The following is a 17,502-nucleotide window of genomic DNA, read 5'->3' as shown; positions in this document are numbered from 1 at the left end:
TGTTTCATATTGTGGATAGACCCATTCCAGCCCGCACCTTCTTTCACCTCTGCATTCCACGGGTATCCCCGTAACACTTAAAATACTTGAAAAGAGCTGACGTACTCTCAGCGTTCCCAGCCTACTCAAGGCAACACAATGTGAAAATCTAATAATCACTGGCCTTACAAGGCAATATTTACAAATAGCAATCTTATTACACAGAGGTACCTAGTACCCAACCTACGGGGCCTTAGTGAAAAAGAACAAGTTCAATAAACGGCCCGAGTACAACTGGAGTGGAGTCGGAGATTGAGCTCCACAAAAAAATATAAAGACCTATAGGGCACTTGGCCAACGAAAACAGGGGCTAATCCCAATCTACTGAGGTAGCGCGAATGGAGATAACTTTAATACGTAGCAGAAACAAATGCGGTACCTCAAACCAAGATGAAAGGGAGCTCGAGAGGGTAAATTACTCTCTATCCCCGATTACAGTTAAAGATTTATAAAATTTTACATGAGCCGAAATGAGATTTGTTACATAGTTAACGAACCTTTCCCTCGGGTTAAACTGCAGAGCTAGAAAGAAATAAAGATGTTAAACGGCCATTACATTGCTGAAGAACTGCTGCTTGGAGAAAGAGGCGCATCCCGCCCCCTGCGTTACACACACACTTAGTTGTTGATCAAATGGCCAAGAGAGGAGAAAATCTGCAGTTTATAAACCCTCGGGGAAAGTTCGAGACCTTTCATGAATAATCAAGACACACCCACCGAGTTTTATTTGTTAGAATCAAAAGTTACACTCAAAATCGAAGAAGAAATATAGGATTGGTCGAAAATTATTTACAGAAATTCTTGATTGGCTAAATTCAAAACTGGCGGAAAGAAAAGATAAATATTGCCAACCCAAAAATGAATGAATGAATTTTAGTAAAGATAAAACTTATGAATACAAAGTTTCTTCAAAAAGGTTCCTTCACTTCGTACCAGGGTGCATGATCAAAGTGACGTCTATGAGAGAATGTTGAAACTTCTTGATGAATGGAAAACAAAAACAAGCAGAAATTCACACAGTTCACAATAACAAATTTAGTGGTGCCATCTTCAGAGAAAATTTATAAGTTGGTCCAGTTTCAAGTTCACGGTTTCTCCTGTAGAGGAGTTCTTTAAGGCGCAAGATTTAAATGTGCGGCGTAGAGGTGTACCTCCCGTTACAATTATTATTATTATTATTATTATTATTATTATTATTATTATTATTATTATTATTGATTTTTTATAATTTCTTTTTTCTTTATTTTTTAGAAAATCATCGTCTGCTAACAACATTTTTCATCTTAAGGTAAGCCTAGTCTGTTGGTTACATTTTTAGAAAGCAACTTCTACACTAGCTGATAAAGATATGCAAGCTGCATGTAGGCCTATTTTAGCTCAGTAAAGAAAGCTTTTTTTTTGCTAGTTGCTTTACGTAGCACCGACACAGATAGGTCTTATGGCGACGATGGGACAGGTAAGGGCTAGGAGTGGGAAGGAAGCGGCCGTGGCCTTAATTAAGGTATAACCCCAGCATTTGCCTGGTGTGAAAATGGGAAACCACGGAAAACTATTTTCAGGGCTGCCGACAGTGGGGTTCGAACCTACTATCTCCCGAATACTGGATACTGGCCGCACTTAAGCGACTGCAGCTATCGAGCTCGGTGACTAACATTCTAGCCGCCGACTCATTCCTCTTTCGTATCCTTTCATCACTACGTGCGACGCAAGTGCTAACTTTTCTACGCTCTCTTTCAAGCTACAGACATACATTTTTTTCTAGATACATCAAGAATTATTGTTGTTATTTATCCGCGTTGCAGTTTGCAGTATTCAACTGTCATTCATCTGAGTCGCAGTCTTTAAACGTGCACATCTTAAGCTAAGTTTCAATCTTTTTTTTTATCGGTCTTGTATGTTTTTTGTTTTTTAAATTCTAAAAAATAGTACTTCGCTTTTTTGTAGAAAAATCGGACCGATTAACCAGGCCGCTGACAAGTCTACCGCTAAATGAGCGATTAAAAATTTGGTGAAAGAATTTTGCATGTCTGTAAGTTTTTCTACCTAGTGTGCTAACTGATTTAGAAGAACTAAATCTTGTGTTATTAGCTTTGTTGGTGGGTAATTATATCTACGAATTGGGAAACTATGCATAAATGTTTTTCATCGCGTATTCTAAGCGGCATTATAGGAAATTCATCAAAAATTTTAGATCAAAATTTTTTCTTATTCTCTTGCTATAATGTTTTAGAAGAAAAAGTCACTTCTTTACTGTCTATGCATACAGCGCTTAAACTAAACGCTAGTCTTGCATGTTCCTTCATTCCTTTCAAAGATAATCAGGAAATTCATGAAATATTTTACATTTCTTCTAAAATGACGAAACTCTTATGTTCAGATGATATTTCAGTATGGTTTCGCAAACACATCGTTGACACATTGCTGGCTAAATTTCAAAAGTTTGAAGAAGGAGCGAGTAACAAGGCACTTGAAGATACTTCAAATTAATATGTGCAAATTCGATCCCTTCAATTCAGGTAGGCGTCACATCAACTTCCTCAAGCGATTGTAAATAAAAGAGCAGTCATTAATATTCAGAATAACGATGACTATTGCTTTTTATGGTGCATCGCCATGGCGTTGAAACCAGCAACATGTCATCATTCAAAAACTTTGCAGTATAAGGATGTGTGTATCGAGCTACAACAGTCATTGAATTTTGAAGGTGTTTCTTTTCCTATGGATTTAGCAAACATCTCTACGTTTGAAAAAAGAAATGGAATTTTTCCTTTTTTGTATACGGTGCTGACGGAGACCGTATTGTAAGACCACTTTACACCGCTTCTTCTCGAAAACAACACCATCTTCATCTTTTGTATGTTTGCAATGAAACTACAAGCCACTACTGCTTGATATATAATCTTTCCCGTCTGTTAAACTCTCAACTTTCAATACACAATGGGAAAATATTTATTTGAGAGCGATGTTTGCAGTAATTCATGACAGAAGGCCTGTTAGCAACACATGTCAATGATTGTACAAAACATCCTGCCGTAAAACTTGTTCTGCCAACCACGGAAAATGCAGAAATGATGTTTGAGAATTATCATCGACAGGAACCTGTTCCCTTCACGGTTTATGCAGATTTTGAATGTTTTACTGTACCCTTTCAACGTTGCCAACCCAACATGAGCGAACCCTAAACGGATTATGTGCAAAAGCACACTCCGTTTTCAGTAGCTTACAAAGTCGTTTGTTCGTACGATGCATCACTATTTTTTTTAAGGATGTATCGAGGTCAAAACTGTGCGGCATGGCTGTTGAATGAATTAAAGGAGTTGGCGGAATGCGTTCATACGCTTATTTCACAACCAGTGCCCATTCAAATGACACTGGATGAAATGATTTTGCATGATGAAACTGACGAATGTCACATCTGTAAACAGCCGATTAATTTCCTACAGATTAAGGTTATAGATCACAGTCACTTTACCGGGAAATGTCGGGGACCTGCACATGATTCGTGCAATCTTTCATATCGTGTACCTCAATTATTCCGTGCTTTTTCCATAACTTGTCAGACTACGATAGTCACTTCATTGTTCGGGAATTTGCACAATTAAATTGTACAAAATTCACTGTGATTGCGCAAAATCATAAACGCTTTATTTCATTCAGTTATCATGTAGGCGATATTAGCATTCGCTTTCTAGATTCCTACAAATTTATGAACTTTTCACTTGATACACTTGTAAATGGGCTTTCCAGCGACGACTTGAAATACATTCGAGAGTATTTTTCAGATCCTGAACAATTTAAACTTTATATAAGAAAGGTGTTCTGCCCTATGACTACATTCAGAGCTTTCAAACATTAGATGAAACAAAATTACCTCCTCAGTCTGCATTTACAAGTGTGTTAAGTGAATGTACCAGACCGTCACCCAGCTCATCGTCATACGATAAGCAGACGGTATCTATTTCTGATGAAGGCTATTTGCATGCCTGCCAGGTGTGGTCAACGTTTCATCTACAGACCTTAGGTGAATATGCTGACTTGTATTTGAAAGTAGACACACTTTTACTCTGTGATGTGTTTGAGAAGTTTTGTAAAATATGTTTATCTATTTACGGATTGGACCCTTGCTATTACTACACATCACCTGGTCTGTCATGGGACGTGATGCTCATGTGTACCGGTGTTCAACTTGATCTTCTAACGGATGTCGACATGCTTTTGTTTTTTGAACGCGGCATTCGCGGCGGACTAGGTTCGCCTGTCAACAGGCATGCCATCGCGAATAATCCCTACCTCGACAACTATAATTCAGAAAAAGAAGATTATTATCTGATGTATTTCGATGTCAATAATCTGTATGGGTGGGCCATGTCACAGCCATTACCGTGTAATGATTTTGTATGGCTAACAGAAACTGAAATTCAACATTTTGATGTTTTTGAGTCTGCTAAAGATCCTCATCGCGGCTTCGTGCTGGAAGCCTCTCTTGCATACCCTCCTCATCTGCACGATTCACATTCCGACCTTCCTTTTTGCGTTGAAGAAATGTTTCCACCTAACGATACATCGAAACACACTAAACTGCTAGCCACACTTTTTCCAAAAAAAGCGCTATGTTATCCACATACAATGTCTTGTTCACTGTCTCGAATACGGCTTACAGTTAGAGTGTATTCATCGTATCGTTGCGTTTAAGCAGGAAGCATGGCTTAAACCGTACATATAAATACTGATCATCGTCAACGTGCTACAACAACATTTGAGAGTACGTTTTTCAAACTGATGAATAACTCGGTCTATGGCAAAAGCATGGAAAATGTACGCAAACATCGGGACATTCATTTAATTAATCAGTGGGACGGTCGGTATGGCACACGCAAGTATATCTCAAAACCAAATTTCAAAGCCTATCATGTTATTGATCGTGACCTTATTTCTGTTGAAATGAAAAAAACAGAGATCGTCTATGCGAAGCCAGTTTATTTGGGAATGGCTATACTCGACTTTTCAAAATTAAAAATATGTGATTTTCATTATGGATTTGCAAAGCAACAGTTTTCTGATCTTACACTTTTGTATATGGATACAGATAGATTCATTTATCATATTCGGAAGACTGACGTCTACGATGTGATGCGAAACCATTCGCAATAGTTTGAAACTTCTTCCTTTTCACCTAATCCGTTCAACATTCAGCCACAAAACAAGAAAGTCATAGGGCTTATGAAAGATGAATGCGGTATGAATATCATGACTGAGTTTATTGGTTTAGCACCAAAAATGTATGCATATGACACTCAAAATTCACAGTCTGTTAAAAAAGCAAAAGGCGGACGTTCAAGCGTCGCTAGCCGTTTACATCTTCAACACTATAGCGATGTACTCACCTCTAGAAATGCCGCTGTCTGTGTGCAAAAAATGATTCAATCACGTAAACATCATGTGTATACGATCGAACAAAATAAATGTTCATTCCTTCCTTACGATGACAAACGTGTATGGAATAGCGATTCCCTTAATAGTGTTGCATTGGGGAACAGCATCAACTAAAACTTGTACATACAAGAAGGGGAAAGGTAGACGGACATTGTAAAATAAATCTTGTACATACAAGAATTGCATCGAGAAGCGAGAAGTATAGTAACATCATTACGGCAAAATGATTCAAGATAAAACTTGTACATACATGATGTAAATGAATAATGTAGAATTGGCATATTGTTTTATTTTAGATTAGGTATTGCCTTCTCCTCCTCCTCCTCCTCCTCCTCCTCCTCCCGCTCCTTCTTAAAAGTTTAGTTAAATACTCGGAGAAGAAGAGGCTGTATGTCAAGAAAGAAGATGTTTAGCTGATTCGTAAGTATGTCATCGTCTTAGAAGAGCAGCTCAGTAAGTATGTTGAGAAGAGATTTTTTTTCAGAACAGTGTTCGATTCTAGTCTTGCAATGCAGTGTTCTGAACATCGAACTATAGTATGCGGTTTTGTGCTCTCAACACTTGCTCTACGTAACAACATTGATTCTAGTTTTATTATGTTTACAACAGCAGCTTCGTAAGTATGTGTACAAGTCTAAACATGCATAATGACGTCATCGCTGCAGCACGTGCACACTCTTGCCTTCGAGATGCATGTTCGATAGAGATGTGCCTTGACAGAGAAGGAACAGCAGCTCAGTAAGTATGTTGAGAAGGATTTTCTTTTCTGAACAGTGTTTGATTTTAGTCTTGCAATGCAGTGTTCTACAACATCAAACTATAGTATGCGATTTTGTGTTCTCAACACTTGTTGTGATACTAGTTATAATATGTTTTGAACAGCAGCTTCGTAAGTATGTGTACAAGTCCTTGTTTGCAAACAAAGGCACGTCTAATTTTTCAAATTGCCCGCCAACATGAGCCTAAGGTAGCAGCTAAAGATGGCAGCACGATGCTCTGTTGATTGAAGATGGTGGATAACAGCTGTCAAAAAAGGACGTGGAATTTTTCAAATTGCCCGCCACCACGTGCCTATGGTAGCAACCATAATGTTTAGTGCTGTAAAGATAGCAGCACCTTGCTCTGTTGATTAAAGATGGCCGCTGACAGCTGTCAAGAAAGCACGTGGAATTTCAAATTGCCCGCCACCAGATGCCTAAGGATGAGGTTTAGTGCCGTAAAGTAGCAGCACGGTGCTCTAATGATTAAAGATGGCGGATTACAGCTGTCAAGAAAGCACGTGGCTTTGTTTACAAACAAGAGCACGTGGAATTTCAAATTGCGAGCCACCACATGCCTAAGGATGAGGTTTAGTGCCGTAAAGATAGCTGCACGTTGCTCTGTTGATTAAGGATGGCCGCTGTCAGCTGTCAAAAAAGCGCGTGGCTTTGTTTACAAGCAAGAGCACGTGGAATTTTTTTAATTGCCCGCCCGTAAGGTTTAGTGCCCTAAAGATAGCAGCACAATGCGTTCTCGTGGAATTTTTTTAATTGCCCGCCCGTAAGGTTTAGTGCCCTAAAGATAGCAGCACAATGCGTTCTCGTTTAACGATGGGCGATGCCAGCTGTCAAAAAGCACATGGCTGTCAAAAAAGTATGTGTTATATCAAATTGCCCGCCACCACGTAGCTAAGGTGGCAACTATGAGGTTTAGTGCCGTAAAGATGGCAGCACTGAGGTTAGCGATCGTCTGTTGTTTAAAGATGGACGCTGCCAAAAAGGCACGTGGCTTTGTTTGCAAACAAGAGCATGTGGCTTGGTTTAAAGATGGTCGTTGACAGCTGTCAGAAAAGCACGTGGAATTTCAAATTACCCGCCACTACGTAGCTAATGTGGCAGCCATGAGGTTTAGTGTCGTCAAGATTGCAGCACTGAGGTTAGCGATAAGATGGTGGATGACAACTGTCAAAAAGCACTTGGCTTTGTTTACAAATTCAAATTTCGCGCTAAGATTTAAATTTCCCGCCCGTGAGGTTAGTGCCGTAAAGATAGCAGCACTAAGGTTAGCGATGCAAGATAGCCGCTTGACAGCTGGAAAAAAGCACGTGGCTGTCAAAAAAGCATGTGGCTTTGTTTACAAATTCAAATTTCGCGCTAAGATTTAAATTTCTCCCCCATGAGGTTTAGTGCCTTAAAGAGGGCAGCACTGATTTTAGCGATGTGTTGTTGTTTAAAGATGGCGGGCAACAGCTGTCAAAAAAGCACGTGGCTGTCTAAAAAGCACGTGGCATTGTTTACAAACAAGTGCACGTAGCTTTGTTTACAAATGAAAGCACGTGGTGATGACGCCCCGGTCTCGTGGTCATGACGTCACGTGGTTTGGCCAGGTCAATGATCTCGGGTGCTGACTCAGCAGAAAAAATGCTGACTCCATGTCTTGGGACGCACACAGCTCCCCTACTGGAATTGATGATTCTAATGCATTACCTACGGCTGACTTAGAGCCTTTTCCCAAATATGTAAGATGCTGCAGGATTAGACTCCAGCATTCTGTAAATTGTGTGTAAATTTCTACGTGATGGTGTGATATTTTAATGCAACGCTCAACCCACTGTAAACAGTAGTATTAAGGCGTCTGAGTTATTTAAGATATGTGTGAGTTTTTATATGAACGTGCTGTATTTACAATGCTAAGATAATAGTAATTGGACCGCTCTATCTACTGTAAGTCGTAGTGTAAAATTTTGGAATACTTAAGTTACATGAATTCGTATACGACGGTGTTGTCATGTTAAGCTAGTAGTAAGCTCAACCTATAGTACTGTAAGCTGTAGTGTTAAGCACTGGAAATAGTTAAGTGGTGTGTGAATTTGTGTATGATGATGCTGGATTTAGAGTGCTAAACTACTATTATTTCTTGTAATATTTTCTTTCCAGGATATTTGCTTGTTTTACCCTCGTTGTTGTAGTTGTGTAATTATGTTTCAACTTTACATTATTATCACACTACTGTAAGTGATCATTGCCAACGAGATATTTCCCAATTGCGTTGTATTTGTTAATAATAATAATAATAATAATAATAATAATAATAATAATAATAATAATAATAATAATAATAATAAACTAGAAAAATCAAATTCACCTACCTAAGTAGGCCTAGCGTCTTTCAACATTCACGCCATCACGTTTAGTACCAATATGAACGAGAGGGATCTCCTTCACTGAAGTTGTTAGACTTCTTCATTTGCTACTGCTAACTAAACCGTTATATACAGAGCTAATGAGCACCATGAGTGAAAGAGAGGGAAGAAATTTGGAGTCGATTTTACTGCACAGACGTCACGTCCACAAACCATGAAAGCGAGGTTCATTCCAACTGCTGCATATAGTAACAAGTTTTGCAGCACACGTCTTCCATTTCAAAGTGTAGCCTATATAACGAGAATTATATCGTACGAGACTTCGGAATGGCCTGCAGTTTTTTTAAAAACACTGCGATATATACCACTTTCTGCCGTGTGATGAAGCCAAAAGTGTCTTAACTCAATTCTGTAACGAACAATAATCTATGACTTTGCGCATATTATTTTTAATATTTGATATAACTTACAGTACATATATTAGCAACAAGTATTTTCGGTTCGTAGGAGAACTGGTATCACAACTGAAGACAACATTCTAAGGGAGCTAATTGTCATTCATGCCAAAACTTGGTTGATAACTTCAATGTAAGAATACTCTATGCACAGTACACAGATGTATAACAGATCTGCCACCTGTTCGATTGCCCTAAATCCAGGTCAGTAGTGATTTATTGATCTCTAAGAGCTATTTTGGATATTGGTAAAAATGATCTATAATTAAGTAGTAGGCCAAACGTCTTTTCCTTCTACAAGTGGTTTAAAGTCGCACTTACACTTCGAAGATTTTCGAATAATAATAATAATTGTACCGGCTGGTACACCTCTTCGCCGCACATTTGAATTTTCAGCCTTAAAGTATTCCTCTACGGGAGAAACACTGAACTTAAAACTGGGCCTACTTAAACTTTTGCTCTGAAGATGTCACTGTGTGAATTTCGACTTGTTTTTGTTTTCTATTTATCAAGAAGTTTGGACATTCTCTCATAGATGTCTCTACTAAAAAACTATGATCATGCACCCTGGTGCGAAGTGAGGGAACTTCCTTGAAGATATTTTGTACTCATAAGTTTTCTTATTACTAAATTTCGTTCTTTCACTTGTGGGTTGGCAATATTAATATTTTCTTTCCGCCAGTTTTGAAGTTAGCCAATCAATTATTTCTGTAATTAATTTTCAGCCAATCCCGTATGTCCTCTTCGATTTTGTGTGTAACTGTGTACAGTAGCCAATAAAAGCCTGTGGTTGTGTCTTAATTATTCATGAAAGGTCTCGACTCTTCCCCGAGGGTATAAAAACTGCTGATTTTCTTGTCTCTGGGCCACTTCATCAAGATCTAACTTAGTGTATGGACGTGTAGCAGGAGGCGGGAAGCGCCTCTTTCTTCAGGCAGCAGTTCTTCAGTAAGGTAATGGCCGCTTAACATCTTTATTTCTTGGTAGCTCAGCAGTTTAACCCGCGGGGAAGGTCCGAAACCTTTACCATGTAACCCATCTCTATAAACATGTAAATTTCTTCCAGTTTATGTAAAAACTGCATATATCTGTAACTGTAAATCGGGGATAGAGAGTGCTTTACCGTCTCGAGCTCCCCTTCATTTTGTCTTGAGGTTTTGGTAACTGATTTTCTACTCTTCCTTAATGTGTTAAATTTATATACGAGTCACCTCCATAGTTTGGGAATAGCCCTTGTTTCATCGGCCTAGTGCCTTTTAGGTTTTAAGAAGTTTCATGTAGGAGTGCAATATCACGCCTCTATTTATTTTGCATATTGGGCCATTTACTTAACCTGTTATTTTTCTACTAAGGCCCAGTAAGCTGGGTACAAGATACCCCCGGTTCATTTTGTGTAAATTGTGCCTTGATGGCAATTTAGTATAAAGCCTGGTATTGCCTTTAATAGGCTTGGAAAATTGAGAGCGGGTCAGCTCTTTTAAGGATTGGAAATGTGCCTCTAGGAGGCTTGACATTGCTAGGTGGGAGCAAGTGCTCCATGTTATTAGGGAATTTCTGCCCTTTGGTAAATGTGTGTTTGTGAGCTGAGAGCTCAGAAAATGTAAAACTTGGAGCTCGAAGCCCAGATTGTTAAATTGTCTCTAAATCTTGGCTTTTCCTGGTCTTGTACCTGAGTGCCGGTTATTTGTTGACTTGTTGTTATGTGTTAAATTTTGAAATTCTATATGAAAATTGTTATTTTTGCTATTTTCGAAAATATAACCTTTAATGAAATTTTAATGCATATCTCGGCTTTGTAGTTAGACCCATTCACCCCGGCACCTTCTTTCACCTCTGCTGTTCACAGAAACATCGGAATAATAATAATATTAATAATAATAATAATAATAATAATAATAATAATAATAATAATAATAATAATAATAATAATAATAATATTGTTTATACACTGATCAGCCGGAACATTATGACCACCTACCTAGTAGCCGGTATGTCCACGTTTGGCACGGATAACAGCGGCGACACGTCTTGGCATGGAAGCAATGAGGTCTCGGTAGGTCGCTGGAGGGAGTTGGCACCACATCTGCACAAAAAATCACGTAATTCCCGTAAATTCCAGGGAGGGGGACGATGAGCTCTCTCCACGTTCAGTCACATCCCAGATGTGTTCGATCGGGTTAAGATCTGCCAGAGCATCAATTGCAACTCGCCACTGTGTTTCTCGAACCACTCCATCACACTCCTGGCCTTGTAAATGGCGCATTATCTTGTTGAAAACTGCCACTGCCAATGGGAAACATTATCGTCTTGAAGGAGTGTACGTGGTCTGCCACTAGTGTACGATACTTCTCGGCCGTCATGGTGCTTTGCACGAGCTCCACTAGACGTATGGATGATCACGGGAATGTTTCCCAGAGCAAAATTGAGCCGCCGTCAGCTTGTCTCTGTCCCGCAGTACAGGTGTCAACGAGCAGTTCCCCTGGAAGACGACGAATTCGCATAATCCCATCGGCATGATGAAGGAGGTATCGGGATTCATCAGGCCATGCAACGCCCTGCCACTTCGCCAACGTCGATTGACGATGGTCACGTGCCCATTTCAGTCGTAATTGCCGATGTCGTGGTGTTAACATTGGCACATGCATGGGCCTTTGTCTGCGGAGGTTCATCCTTAGGAGTGTTCGGTACACTGTGTGTTCAGACGCACTTGTAATCTGCCCAACATTAAAGTCTGATGTTAGTTCTGCCACAGTTCGCCGCATGTCCTGTTTTACCAGTCTGCCCAACCTACGACGTCCGACATCTTTAATGAGGGGTGGCCGGCTAAACCCTTGACGTTTGGACGTGGTTTCACCTTGGTTTCGTCACTTGTTGAAGATACTCACCACAGCACTCCTCGAACACCCGACAAGTCGTGCAGTTTCCGAAATGCTCGAGCCGAGCCCCCGGGCCATCACAATCTGCTCTCGGTCAAATTCAGATAGATCGCGCGCCTTCTCCATTCTACATACGGGCAGCACGCTCACTGCTACTACATGCACGGTGCGTGTGTCTGACTAGCCGTCATTCCTCGTCAGGTGACACTGCTATTGCCTGGGCGGGTTTATATCGATAGTAAGTAGGTGGTCATACTGTTCTGGCTGATCAGTGTGCGTCCCACTAACTGCCTTTTGACAGTTTTCGGAGACCCCGAGTTGCCAAAATTTTGTCCCACAGGTTTTCTTTTACGTGCCAGTAAATCTACTGACACGAAGTAGACGTATATGAGCGCCTTCAAATACCACCTGACTGAGCAAATCAGACACGCCAAGTTGGAGTCAGAAGGCCAGCGCCTCAACCGTCTGAGCCACTCAGCCCTGCTAAGGTTTTCGACGATGCGAGAATGGGAGAGGACTAGGATTTGGAGGATATCGATCGTTGCCTTAAGTTATCTCCACTACTTGGGGGTCGCTGGGGATATTTATTCAAACTCATGCAAACAATAAGCACGATGTCTACAGGGACCTTGGAATCAAGATGTTGGTTATTATCATGAGCTCTTTATTAATTTCTCTACACGTTTAGAATAGTAGCCCTACCTTATGGAACTTGTTCAGGGCACGTTCTGAAGTGCTACCCTGCCACTGACCTGGCAGAGGCTGTTCATGGATTGTAGGAAATAATTGACAAATAAGTGCGATAATATTATGTCACTTCAAGGTTCCTGGATTGATCGGTCGGAACAATAAAATGGCCAGCACAATGACTATTCTTACCACCACTGGACTATTATTTTCGGGGAAAATTAAAACAATAAACATGCTGTACCCATCCCGGGCATATCAGGACATCATTAAAAAATTCGGCTTCACAAATAAACATATAAATGGAGTTCTTTGGATGAGAATCTTCGGAAGTCGCTTCCCGGGCTCGAAGTCTCATCCTCCCTACTTTCATTGCGTCAACGGCTAAAGCTCAATAGCATACGGGTAATGGAATGTTCGTAAAAGAAAATGTGCACTACATTAAATATAACGAAAGTAGTGTTCTCTATAATGTAAGAGGAATATACTAATACTATTAAATGAGAAGAGTTTTGTTCCCAATATTTACTTAGAATTTGTTAAACTGGTAGAATCACACGATATTACAGGATATAATGCCATATTATTACACACAAAAATAACAATAGCAAAAAGAAATCATTTATATACAGTTTGCCTCAAAGCCTTTGCCAGTTCATGCACAATTTGGGCTATCGCTTGGCATACTTTAAATCACCTTATTTTTTTATTTTTTTTGCTAAGGGCTTTACGTCACACCGACACAGATAGGTCTTATGGCGACGATGGGATAGGAAAGGCCTAGGAGTTGGAAGCAAGCGGCCGTGGCCTTAATTAAGGTACAGCCCCAGCATTTGCCTGGTGTGAAAATGGGAAACCACGGAAAACCATTTTCTGGGCTGCCGATAGTGGGATTCGAACCTACTATCTCCCGGATGCAAGCTCACAGCCGCGCGCCTCTACACGCACGGCCAACTCGCCCGGTAAATCACCTTATTAGCGCGCACTAATACTATATTCATTTTTCACAAACGTAGGTTTTATTTATCACTGAGCAATGATACTCGATGGTACCTATTCTCTGAATGGATTGACCATAAGGTCTGAATGACACTATCTCATTAGACCATACTATTAGTTAGCCGTCATGGTTATGGAATTTAGGCAGATAATTTAGTACATTTTTCCACCCACGGGATCACATCGCTACATATCGAACACATGGTCTACTTGAACACATCAATTACATATTATACTGAACACATACACGTATTTCTGGGTTTACCTGACCCTATGATAAGCGAAGCGGATCAACACAACGTTGGTTTCCTACCATAAACACTTAATAACAAAATAAATACATGAATACACTATACAAAGAAATAATAAACACATTGGCAAATAATACATCTTGAAGATATGGCCTGGTCAAGCCATATGGTACCAGCTCAAATCAATCATCCTAACGCGGGTCGAACCAACGTTCACCACCTTCCAAGGTGCAAAAATCTGAAACTCCTATCACGAGCTAATTTAATAAATAAAAATGGGCAGGAATACATCCTTCACAGAATCATAAAACTCTCAACACTAGTCATAATATATCATTGGCATGGGATTGTTAATGCAGTGGTGAGTGAAAGAGACTTACTAGGGCTAATATTCTGAGGGCTTTTAAAGACGAATCGGTCCGCGCACGGGACCAGACAAATCCCTTACATCGTAAATCTGTCCCTCTTGTTGTGGTCAGTGTTCTACCTTGTGGCCACAAAGATACTCTCTGTTTTCTTTCTTTTTTCTTCTCATTTTGCTCGTTTCCAAGTACACGGTTATTCAAGGGCCATCAATTCTTATTTCTTATTATTCCGGCCATATACAGCCTAATTAAATACGTCGCGATAGTCATCATTATTCTAATTCTTTATCATTCTATCATCTCGAATATTTCTCCTCATTGTCACGCTACTGCATCTCAAATCCACCTTATTCATTTATATGTTGGACTCTATTCCCACAGGTCATTTAACTAATACCATCTCACTCGTGTATCTATATAATTCATAAGTTACACCTTGGGCTTGAACACCTTCAATAACCATATTCTTAACTAGCGAATGTACCCGTGCTTCGCTACGGTATTCTACATTGTATTCGAATATCGAAGTAAATAGTGTACATGCAGTAAATAAGATTGTTTTAAAATTGCATGTCTCTTAGCGTTATCCGAGAAAGAGCATGGAGAGGTCCCCATACGTTGTTTCCAATGTAAAGTGTTTGTTACGGATTTGAGTTATAACGGCAGGCTTACTTGCCTACTGCCATTCACAATCGAGTTGGGAAGTTTATATTATAATTGCAGGCCCCATTGCCTACAACGCGGACAGAATCGATTTGGGGAGTTTTCGTTAAAATTGCAGCCCCCTTTTTCCTACTTCCAGACACATTACAGTTGAGGAGTTTCTATTATAATGGCAGGCAATTACCCTACTATCACTCGAAATTGAGTTGTGCAGTTATCATTATAATGCCAGGCCCATTTTCCTACTGCCAGCCAGCTTACTGCCAGTCACGCCAAGTTGGTGAGTTTCCATCAAAATAGCAGGCCACTATGCCTAATGCCAGTCACATTTTAGATGAGGACATTTCTTTATAATGGCGGGCGCCCTTGCCTACTGCCAAACACAATCGGGTAGGAGAGTTTTAAACAAAACTGCATGCTCACTTGCCTTCTGCAAGTCAAACCGAGAAGGGAACTATTCATTACAATTGTAGGACATCCTTACTAATGACAGTTACACAGGAGTTGGAGGAGGAACCCTTTCCTACTGCCAGTCAAAGTCGGTGTGGGGAGTACTGATTACAATAGCAGACCAACCATTTCTCGATCGCTAAAAATCGACATCAGTGAATATATATAGATCGACATACGAAAGTATATGCGTGTTTAGAATATTGAAGACCTTCATTTACAGATTAACTGCTACTAAACGTACGTCATATCGACAAAGGATTATACCATAAGACACGCCAGATTTAGTGCATCCGGGAGATAGTAGGTTCGAATCCCACTATCGGCAGCCCTGAAGATGGTTTTCCGTGGTTTCCCATTTTCATACCAGGCAAATGCTGGGGCTGTACTTTAATTAAGGCCACGGCCGCTTCCTTCCAACTCCTAGGCCTTTCCTATCCCATCGTCGCCATAAGACCTATCTGTGTCGGTGCGACGTAAAGCCCATAGCAAAAAAAAAAAGATTTAGTGGCCTAAATGGCTGGTCCTATGATATGTCATCTATTCTTCGGTCAGATTGAGTTAGAAACGTGGAACAGGGTAAAGATAGCATTTGGCTCACATATGGCTACTGGGTGGGCCAATATTCGTAAAGAGTTTGATGATTCTGTATTTCATATAAGTAATTGAAAGTATGAATTATGCATGTGAAAATTCCAAATTGACTTAACATCGATTAATACAGAAAAATCAAACGTAAAAGGGATACAGATACGGCAAAAAGTCATAAGACCAAGGTTGTAGATCATTCCAAATTGAACGGAGATTGTGCAATCCGTTATGTGACAGGAATTTCTGAAGGTCTGCACCATCATTAAAATTGCCTGCATATTTCGATATTCTTCGGGGATAAAAAGTGAAAAATTTAATGATCTAGGATGTTTTCCGTTCGTTACAGGCTAAAACGTATAATTTTGTCAAATTTCAATTATATTCTTTTTCTTCTGGCAGATTATGCCGCAATGTGGATTTTGGGCGAGGCGGGTAAAAATCAGGACTTTCAGGAAACTAAACCAAAAATTATGGAGATGGTCATTATTACCCCTTAAACTGAAAGCTGTACGAAAATTTCGCCTAGTCAGTGTAGAGCAGGGCCTCTCAAACGCCCAAACTCTCACGCGTGCAGAGCGAGGTGCATAGGCTCTGTGCACTGTGCATCGGTACGCTTCGCCTCAACTCGGCTTGACTCGGATGGTGTAGTGTGCTGAGAGCGACGAAGCGTTTGGTGGTAGACGACGTGTTTATCAGTGAAATAGACAAGCGCACGACAACAACATAATAATGGAGCAACCTGTTTCGAAGAAAGCAAAGACTTCCGAAAGTTCATTTCAATCGAACTGGGAACTTTCGTATTTTTTGTTTTTGTTTGTTTGTCGTGACGATAACGCCAAATGCTTAATCTGTGGGGCGATAATTACGTGCGTAAGAAAATCATCTATTGAAAGACACTACAACAGACTACATTCGGAAAATTATTGTGAAATCATAGGAGACGTCAGAGAGAAAGAATTAAGGAAGTTGAAACAGCTTGAAGAAGAGCATTCTATATCCACAAATGAGTTTTGTTCCAGTACTGTAGCATTTTCATTTTGGTTACGGGTTCTGCATTTTTTTAAAATTATGTTTACATTCCTCTCAAACATGTATGTGTATTTCTAATTCATTTTTTAATTTTTTTAATAACACTGGTAACCTTGTCCCATACAACTGTGCGTCTCCGCTCACCACACGTAAACATTTCGCAGTGGGGGAGAAACAGCAGTGAAGGTGAGGAACGCGGAGACATGCCGAACGGGAGACAGGTGTAGGGAGAGAGGAGTGGGGGGTCTGCACTCTGGTCAACCAAGCGAAGTCGTCTTTTGCACCGTGCACAGTGCATGCACCACGCGCATGCACTCTGAGAGGCCCTGGTGTAGAGGCACACAGTCGTTACGATTTGATTTATATAGATAAGGAATCTGCTCCATGTAAAACACCTTTTGGGCTATGTCCGCTGGACTTAACCTGCAAAAGTGACCATTCATAATATCTCCCTTATTAATCATCCTAACGAAAAAATGCACATGAAAAAAAGGTTTAGAGGTGGAATTCCATCACGTTTGGTCGATTTCCAGTCAGGTTGGT

The sequence above is a fragment of the Anabrus simplex genome, chromosome 2 (assembly GCF_040414725.1).
Source record: "Anabrus simplex isolate iqAnaSimp1 chromosome 2, ASM4041472v1, whole genome shotgun sequence".
NCBI lineage: Eukaryota > Metazoa > Arthropoda > Insecta > Orthoptera > Tettigoniidae > Anabrus > Anabrus simplex.
This window is presented reverse-complemented; position numbering follows the sequence as displayed.